Raw genomic sequence first — 10,701 nt, forward strand, 5'->3', positions numbered from 1 at the left:
AAGCTGTTTCTTTGAGAAAATCAACAGGATACCTTAACCCATACCCAGATTAACCAGAGGGCACACAGAGTGTGTCCAAATTAACAAAATCTGTAATGAAAAGGGAGACATAACAGCAGAATAAGAGCAGATTAAAAAAGTCATCAGATTGTCCTACGAAAGCCTATATTCAACAAAACTTGAAAATTTGGAGAAAAATGACAATATTCTAGAGAAATGCCAGGTACCAAAGCTAAATCAGGAACAGTAAAATCGTTTAAACAACCAATAACTTCTAAAGAAATACAAGCAATCATTAAAAACCTCCCTACCAAAACGAGTCAAGGATCAGATGGGTTTTGTGCAAAACCTTATCCAGAGTTCATAGAAAATTTCATACCAATACTGTCCAAACTATTCCACAAAAGTGAAACAGATGGAGGACTACCAAATTCTTTTTATGAAGCCACAATTACTCTAATACCTAAACCACACAAAGACCCAACAAAAAAAGAGTACTTCAGACCAATTTCCCTTATGAATATCGATGCAAAAATACTCGATAAAAGTCTTGAAAAAAACGTCAAAGAACACATCAAAACAATCATCCCTCATGATCAAGTAGGTTTTATCCCAGGCATGCAGGGATGGTTTTGTATATGGAAACTATCAATGTAATCCATTATATTATCACACTCAAAGATAAAAACCCAATGATCCTTTCAATAGAAGCTGAGAAAGCATTTGACAAAATTCAACACTTCATGATAAAAGTCCAGGAAAGTACATGAATTTAAGGCCCATTCCTAAATATATACAGCAAATCCACAGCTAACATTAAACTAAGTGGAGAGAAAATTAAAGCAATCACACTGAAATCAGGGATTAGACAAGGCTGCCCACTCTCTAGCAACTTATTCAATACAGTTCTAGACATCTTAGCCAGAGCAAGAAGACACTTAAGGAGGTCAAAGGGATTAGATTGGAAAGGAAGTATTCGAAATAGCACTGTTTGTAGATGATATGAAAGTATACTTAGAGACCTCAAAAGTACCACCAGAGAATTACTAAGCCTGATAAACAATTTCAGCAAAGTGTCTAGGTATAAATATAACACTGCACAAAAGTAAACAAGTGGAGAAAGAAACTAGGGATATGACACCCTTAACAATAACCCCAAATAATACAAAATATCTCGGGGTGACCTTTCCAGGTCCCTGCAACTTCCTAGAGATGGACAACCCACACTTGTAATTTCCATTCTGTTTTCCCTGCTTCCCTATACCTAATTCCTCCAAAGCCCACTTCCTTCCCTACCTCCCCTCCCATTCAGTTTCCTCCCTCCCTCTAACCTCCTCAATATCTATTCTGCTAAATGCATTTTAAAGTCAATATTTAGGAAAAAACACTGAGTAAGTATAGGAAGTATCCCATAAGTAATTGTGGTGGATGTTTAGGCAAGATATGAACATATTAAGTTTTATAGAGGTCAAAATTGCTACATGTATTGTTAGAAGAGACACTGTCTTCATTACATACAACATGAAGGATAACCATTCATATAATCTTTTCAGTTATACAACGGGATCTATTAAATGAGTTACACACATCACACACCTTTATTACTTTTAAAGCTCTCTTTATTACAAATATTTACACAATGTAAATACAAAGGCTTAAACTCATGTGAGTGTACATTTTTTCAGAACATAGTTTAGATATACAGGTTGATGACAACCTTCATCTCAGATTCAGAGGGAATAAATACATCAGGGAGTCCTCTATTACCTTACCTGTCTTCTTTCCTTTATTCCTGACGAAGTCTCCTCTCATTTTCAGCCCCTACTGTGAGAGATGGATCAGAAAATGTCTTAGAGTCTACAACCCAGAATCCATCTATAGGAAAAAAAATCTCCAAATAGTACACGCAGTCAAAACTTTCTTGTAGATCTTAAAACTTGAAACAAAATACAAAGAGAAAACCCATTTCCTAGGATATTACAATATCCAGGAATGGAAGCACTCTCATGGGATTTTAAACTTCTGGACCTAACAACGAAACTGCCTCCATGAAGCTGAAGATTTATTTCTTTGGCAAGTAAGTCAGTTTGTCTCTTGACGGTTGTGCCCTCTGTCCATCACTAGAGCAACGACCATGCTTTATGAATGTGAACAGATAAACACATACCAGTTTTCACTTCTTCAAAGAATTTTAAGAAGAAATTTAAGAAGAACCTGAAAGAGAATATATAATGTTCCGGAGATGAAATATGGATATTTAAATTAGCCAGCATAAATATGTTTTTTAAAATTTTCTGCTTTCTATTAATAATTTTGACTATTCCTGTTATGAATAAAAAGATGGTTATGTAATTTCTACTGGACCCCAAAGAATGAAACATTGTGGAAAACTGTTATATTTCTCCCTAACTTGGTCTTTGCTCACCATATTTTCATTGCTCATCTAAATTCTCTGTTTCTCAAGTAGATCAAAGGACTATGTAAGGGTATCACTCTCATGAAGAAGACCAAGGAACTTTCTGTACTTGCATGTATTTGATCTTGGAAGCATGCAAATAAATCTTTAAGTTCTAAGAGCAAAAACATGGACTCCAATGGGACCCACATCAAACAAAATCTTTCTTCCTGCCGTCAGTGAACTTTAGCACAGTGGTAACAATGCAGATAACAGTATAATGGAATAATCCGGTAATAATAATAATAATAATAATAATAATAATAATAATAATAATAATAATAATAATAATAATAATAATAATGGAATAATCCCCTCGAGGGATCACGGAATAAGGAAAGTAAATGTTGAGATTTTTTTTTCCAGTGATATTGTATCCAGGAAAGCAATTTTCAATCGGACAGACTCCTAACACATGAAAATCATTCAACCTGTCATGGCTTCACAGAGAGAGTTGAGAACCAGAGTGGTGATTTAGGACAAGAGAAAGATTTGCCAACCTTCTAAAAAGAAAAGCAATCCAGAGACTCTGTGTCAGGATGGTGAGCTTATGCATGACTAACACACACACACACACACACACACACACACACACACACACACACACATGCACACACACACAGACACATATGCACACACACAGATACACAGAGACACACACAAACAGACATAGACAGACAAACAGACATATACACAGAGAGACACAGACAGACATACACAGACAAACACACAGAAACAGACACACATGCAAATACACAAATACACACTCACACTTGTATACACACACAGAAACACAAAAACACATACAGACACACACACACATAAACACATATACACAAACTCAGACACACAGACGATAACCAATATACAGATAAACATACAGACACAGAGACACACAAACAGACACACACACACAAACAGACACACACACACAAACAGACACACACAAACACACACACACACACACACACACACACTCATCTCTTGTCTCCTTCCTAGAGTGTCCAGGTGCACAACAGGTGTGAACGGATGAAGTGGCCCAGGAAACAGTCAGTCAGCAGAGGATTGGTCTGCGTCCAAGTGAATTTTGGTTTCTTCCAAGGATTTCCGTGTCACAGCTGTGTTAGAAGGTATTCAGGGACACGCTAGGGTTGTGTGCACATATTTTACACAGGGTGAACAAGGGCTAAACAAACCTTGGAGAGCAAGAAGGGGTTTTCCTGTGCATTTACATCAGTCGCTGATTTAAGGTACCAGGAAGTACTCATTTGCTATATCTTAATAATCTCTGTCCCAGCATCGGTCTGTTGTTCAGGGATCTCCATTTGACCTCCTCAGTAATCGACTCCACTGAATGTACCCCGTACCCACCCCTGACGACCTACTTGCTCGATTTCAAAGGATTGCAGGTTCATACTCTGCATTCTCTGACAGATTAAATCCTCAGGAACGTGGCCCTCTAGACACCATGAATTAACGAGTGATTCCATCGAGTTTCCACATTAACCCGTATGTCCCCTATTTGTGGACGGTTCTCTCTGCACCACGCTATCCCTCCATCTTCCCCGCTAACCCTCCACTACTGTCCTCAGTCGCCCTCACTCACTCACAGAATTTGTTCCAATTTTCCTTTCAGATAGGTCGATGCTTTTCCCCTTCTCCTTTCCTTTGTCCTCTCTGCATTTGTGGATTGTAGATAGAATATTATTCATCTCACAGCCGATACCATGCATAGGTAAACGCCTGCCATGCTTGTGTCTCTAGGTTTCAGTTCCCTCTTGTGCTGATTTTTTTTTCTGGTTTCCTCTATTTTCTCTTAAGCTTCATGATATCATGCCTCGATCACTATGATGTCATTCCCCGACCCCTATGATGTAATGTCCCACCCCCATGATGTCATGCCCCTGTCCCCCTGTTTCAAGCCTTCGCCCCTTGCCAGAATGGTTTTATCTATTCACCAGGTAACATTCTGAATGCAGCCCTGTCTCCAAACTCCTCCAGGCTCCAAACATTTACACTCCCTCCTCCTACTCTTATAGAGTAGAGGACCCCTCTGGGTGCACCCTCTCCCCTGGCACATCAAGTCTCTTAAGGACTAGATTCATTGTCTCCCACCAGACCCTGAAAATGCAGTCCAGGTAGGAGAACAGGATTCACAGACAGGCAAAGGGTTTAGTGATCCCACGTGAGGATCATTGTGCTCCTCTGCCTCTCTCAGTCCTTCCTTCAGTTCTTCAGTGGGACTCACTGAGCTCTGTCTGATACCAAGCCCTGTGCCTGTGCATCTGTATCAGTTGCCTCCTCGGTGGAGCCTTGCAGAGGACAATAATGCTACCTTCCCATGTTCAAACATTAGAAAGGACCATTAATAATGTCAGTGTTTGTCTTTTGCCCATAGGATAAGTCTCGCATCCGGCCACTTTTACTTTGGCCATTTCCTCATTTCCTGTTTCTTCTCTGTCCCTGTGTTTATTATAGATGGGATAATTTCTGGGTAAAAAATTTGGAAGTGGGTTTGGGTCCTTATCCTTCCACCTAGGGTCCCCTGAGGCTACAGAAATTGACCATTTCACTCTCTCTGTATCCCCACTCTAACGAGTCTCAGCTAAAGTCACCTCATGGACGCCAGGGTACCCTCACCCGTCCCAGATTGCTGGCAAATCATAGAGATAGCGCCTACCATGGAAAGTCACTCATTTCAGTTTATTCTTTTGGCCCTCTGTCCCTCTTGCTCGTCTCTCCCAAGAAATGATTCTCAAACCCCATTTTCCTTCCCATCCCTTTAGGCATCCAATCCTTTTCTTCGATCTGCCTCTTCTCATTAGTTTATTCCTCCTCCTGAGTGAAATTCAAGCATTTTTCTTGGCCCTTTCTTCTTGTTTATCCTCTTTGGTTCCATAGAACTTAGTGTGTGAATTCTGTACCTTATGGCTAATACCCTTTTTTAAGTGAATATGTACATGTTATTTTGGGTCTCAGTTACCTCATTCAGGATAATACTTTCTCATTCCATCTACTTGACCACAGCTTCTCAATGTCCTTATTTTTCATATGTGTGTAGTATCCCATTGTGTAAATGAACCACATTATCTGTAGCCATTATTTGGTAGAGGGTCATCTGGCTTATTTCTATTTTCTGTTCATTATGAAGAAATCCACTAGGAACATAATGGAATACATGTCCTTGCGGTATGGCAGAGGTATTTTCAGATATAAGACCAGGTGTAGTATAACTGGGACTTTAGGAAGAATATTTCCCATTTTCTCAGAATCCACTGGATAGATATACAAAGAATTATATGGATTTGCTCTTCCCCCAGCAAATGCAATTTTTATCCTGATACTTATCTGCTTCCTCAAAGTAGGTTCCCCCCGACTTGCCCTCTATCATGGACTCAGGTGATCGCATATGAACCTTCTTCACATTTTAACTGGTCAGTAAATGCCTTTGTCAGGGAGCCAGAGGGGAAAGTTGGTACTGGAAGTTTGAAGGTGGGGTTAGGTAGAGAGGCAGAAGAGGGTAAGAGGGGAAGGGAGAGGGCTGAAGAAAAAGAGGAGGAAGTAATGATGGAAACAATCCATATGGCCTGGAGAATGCACATGTAGCAAGGGGTTTTATGGTTGGGGAATAAGTTATGATAACATTAGATTTACCCAATACACACTTATAGATTATAATTATAATAACCAGATTGTGTGTTTTCTTTATTGGCTCATTGGGTTTGGAAATTACAACAAGCTTTCCTCAACATTATTTCTGGATCAAATTTTGTGTTAATAGAGATCTCCTCTTGTAGGGGCTCTAACCAATATTCCATAGTCCAGTAGACACAGCTGTTTCTTCCTCAGTCATGTCTCTTGTATTTTCTATGGACATCTGTGTCTTCAGTGACCCAGACCCAGTGTTCCTTTTTCTCGAGGTCTTCAATTATCTCACCCAGAGGAGTTTCAGGTTTCTCAACTCGTTCCATCTAGTTGACTGCAGCTTCACAATGTCCTTATTTTTCATAGCTGCATAGTATTCCACTTCAAATATTTCCTGATAATAGTAAACCATCGCGAGCAGGCTAAAAATTCCCCAGGAAACATTAAACATTCAGTCTCTAAATTTGATCTCCTCATCCCAGGATGCTTGGGTTGACTGAATGACTGTGGCATGAGTAGATTGTTCTAATGGACATCAAAGCAATTTCCTTTTCCAGTAATGGTTGCCTTCCCTCTGTCAGAGATTTTTACCCTGGTTATTTTCGTTGACTGATGTGATTTAGAAATTGTGAAAACATCTGCATGCTAGAAGGCCAGAGATGTTTCAGGTTGACCCTGCTTCCACACCAATGATGTCACATGTGCCCATTGTGCAACCATGTCACATCCAAACAGCAAGATGTCGTCTTTGACTCCACACGTGACTGCAAGAATGCCTTTTTTCGTGCATGCACGTTGGCAACTATGTCACAACTGACTGCGAGATAGCAACTTTGTATCTTCACCCAAAAGTAAGATGGCCTCTTTGACTCTCTTAATCCTACCCATCCGTGAGCGTAGGAGGTCTTTCTGTCTTCTGCTACCTTCCTCTGTTTCTCTCTTCAGAGACTTGGAGTTCACACCAGACATGTTTCTTACGTGCTAGGTTATATATATATCCCGATTGTGATTGGCGTTGCTTCCATAAATCCTCTTCATTTAATTTTTATCCGTCCACTTGGCTGAAGTTGTTTTTCATATGTTGGTCATTTCTGGTAAAACTTTGGGATCACATATGTTCACTATTATATAATGTGTGAATGGCAATACACTAAGTTCTCCTTTTCTGATATCATCCCCTCGACCTTCTTTGGTTGTCTTACTGCTCTAGCTGGGAATTTAACGACTTTACTGAAAGGATGCTGCGAGATGAGCAGTCTGTTCTTCTTCTCCAATTTAGTCAAAGTGCCTTTGCCTTCTTCCCTCCCCTTATTTTGATATTAACTGTTGGCATGCTATATTGCATTTTATGTAATATTTTTTGTATTTATTTTAGTATTTTATTGCATTAGGTTTGTGCGTAACATCCCTGGTCTTCCGGAGACCATAAATATGGAAGGACGATGGATTCTGTCAAACGCTTTTTCAGCATCTAATGAGATAGTCTTGCATTTTTTCCTTGTTTCCTCTATTCTACACCTTCACATCATTGTGTAATAGTGGATATTAATAATTCATATTAAATATATTTATAATTAATATATTAATTTTGATATATTAATATAATATATCAGTTACATTATTATATCACTATATATAAATTTAATATTAAACATATATTAATATTAATTATATTTACATTATTAATATAATTTAATGTTATTAATTATAATTACCATATTAATATGTTAATATTAATATCATATATTAATATTAGTTACATATTATAACATTAGGATATAAAATTTTAATATGTTAATATATATTATATGCAACTACCCCAAATTTAAATCCAAGTGGAGCTGCCACATTAATGTGAAATGATGAGGGCTGAATTTTTTTTTCAGTTCGGTTTTTTAATATGTTGGATCACTTTGATGGGTTTTCATAGATTGGTCCACTCCTGCATCATCAGGAAAAAGCCTAGTACATGGTGCTGGATAGCGGATTGATATGTCATTGGATTTTGTTTTCGAGCATTTTACCTAGTATTTTTTCCACCAATGTTCATAAAGGGAATTCGTCTGAAATTCTTTGTTTGTTGAATCATTTTGTGATTTCGGTGTCAGGGCGACAGTGGTGTTATAGAATCAGTTTGCCGATTTTCCTTCTGTTTCTGTGTTTTGGAGTAGGTTGAGAATTCTTTGAAAATCTGGTAGAAGCCTGCACTCAATCAATCTGGCCCTGGGGATTTTGCAGTGAGGAAACTTTTAATTACTGTTTGTGTCTCTTTAGGGGTTGTAGAGCTATTAACATAGTTTATCTTACCTCAGAATACCTGTGGTCAGTGTTGTCCATCTACACAATCATCCAATTAATTCAGAGATTCTAATTTTGTAGACAGCAGGTCTTTGAGACCTAATGATTCTGTGACTTTCATCAGTGTCCAGTGATGCGACTCCCTGTTCATTTCTGATTTTGTTATTTGGATGCTGTCTTACCTCCTATTACATTATCTCTTTAAGGGTTTGTCTGGTTGATTTTCCCAAGGAACCAACTCTTGTTTTTGTTAATATTTGTATTCTCTTTGTTTCTGATGGATCACTCTCATCCCCAGTCTGATCATTTCTTTTTGTCCCTCCTTTAATATGTATTTGCTTCTTTTTATTCTAGAGCTTTCAGGTGTGCTAGGAAGTTGCAGTGTGGGGTCTCTCCGGTTTCTTTATGAAAGCGCTCTCTGCTGCATGTGCATGTTCCTCTTAGCACTGCTTTCCTAATGTCCCTTAAGTTTGGAGAAGCCGTGTCTTCACTTTCATTAAATTCTAAATTCTTTTTTTTTTCAAGTCTTCTCTGAACTGGTGGTTCTTCATTTGCAAGCTATTGAATATCCATGAGTTTACAGACTATTTGTTATTGTTGAAGTCCAGTTTAAATCCATGGCATTCTGAGAAGATCCAATGGTTAGCACAATCTTTCTGTATCTGCTATGGCCTGTTTTGAGAGGGAGAACATGATCAGTTTAGGATAAGGTTCCATGAGGTACTGAAAAGAAAGTGTGTACTTTTGTGTTCATGTGAAATAATCTGTAGATATCAGTGAGGTCAGATTAATTGAAACCTTTGTCAGTTACATCTTCTATTTTTATTGTTTTCTTTTTTAGTTTCTGTCTCAATGACCTGACCTTGGTGACATGGGACATTGATGCCCCCCACTATTAATATGTGATGTTCAATGTGATATTTAAGCTTCAGCAATATTTCTCTCATCAATGTTGGTACTATTGTCTTTGGGATATAGACATCCAGAATTGAGATCCCATTTTGGTGGGTTTTTCCTCTAATAAATATGAAGTGTCCTTCCCTTTCTCTTTTGATTACTTTTGGTTGAGAGTCTGATTTGCTGGATGTTACAATGGCTACACAATCTTGTTTCTTGTTTCAATTTCTGGGAAAATATTTTCCAACACTTTAGTCTAAGGTTGTGTCTATCTCAATTGCTGGAGTGTATTTCTTGAATACAACAGAATGAAGGATCCTGTTTTTACATCCATTGTATTAACCTCTGTCCTTTTATTGTTCAATAGAGACCATTAAGGCTTAATGGTATTAATTACCAGTGATATTTACTTCATGCTATTTTGATGTTGAGGGGAAGCGTTTTCTTGCTTGTATGTATTGTGGTTTTTGTTTTTTTGGGTGGGATGTTTGAATGATTATGTTAGTATAAAATATGTTCTGTAGGGAGAATGGTTTTATTTTTGTTTGCATGTTGTTTTTGTTTTTGTCGCGGGAGTTGTTAGAGTATGCAGGCGACTATGTGATCCCTTCCGTAGGTTATGCTGTGTAATTCTTAATTTCTAGTCGGAGGTTGGGATGGTTCAATTTCTGAAAATCCATCAGTATAATCCACTATAAATTTAACTGAAAGAAAAAATCACATGATAATCTCATTAGATGCTGAAAAAGCAATTCTAGCCCTGCTTCATGCTAAAAGAGTGAGAGTGATAAGGGAGACCAGTCCTATGGAGAAACATAGTAAAAGCAATGGACAGCAAACCTGTAATGAACATCAAGCTAAATATAAAGAAACTTAAAGCAATTCCATTAAAGTGAAGGACAAGGTAAGGCTGCCCACTCTCCCTATTTAGTATAGTATTTGAAATTCTATCCAGGGTAAAAGCATAGTTTAAAATTGGTTCTGACATGGAGTATTGCCAAGTGCTGTGAAGGAGGAATGGCACAGCATTTTAAAAACCCTGGGGTATGGCCCACTCTTTAGCACAGCATCATTGCACCTTGGTGAGTCATAGCCCCAAGGACCAAGTGTACTGAGAATTTCATGCAGCGTTTCGCTCGGTTTTCCCCCTCATATCTCTCTAATTCTAAGAAGTACATAAAAATCCTCATGGAGCTTCCCACCACTCAGGGAGCAACATCATTGGCATTTGCAGTGATAGTGGTCGAGGTCTTTTAGGAGTTTCCTCTGTGGCAGACCAATGCTTCCACCATCGCCCAAGGAAATGTAGAATAATGAGCAATGGCCGCCACCCGTATAAAGCATTAGGAAATATAAAATTGTTTGTTAAGCTGGCTAACATGATTTAACTACTGGATCAGATATTA

The sequence above is a fragment of the Rattus norvegicus genome, chromosome Y (assembly GCF_021556685.1).
Source record: "Rattus norvegicus strain SHRSP/BbbUtx chromosome Y, alternate assembly SHRSP_T2T, whole genome shotgun sequence".
In the NCBI taxonomy this organism is placed as follows: domain Eukaryota; kingdom Metazoa; phylum Chordata; class Mammalia; order Rodentia; family Muridae; genus Rattus; species Rattus norvegicus.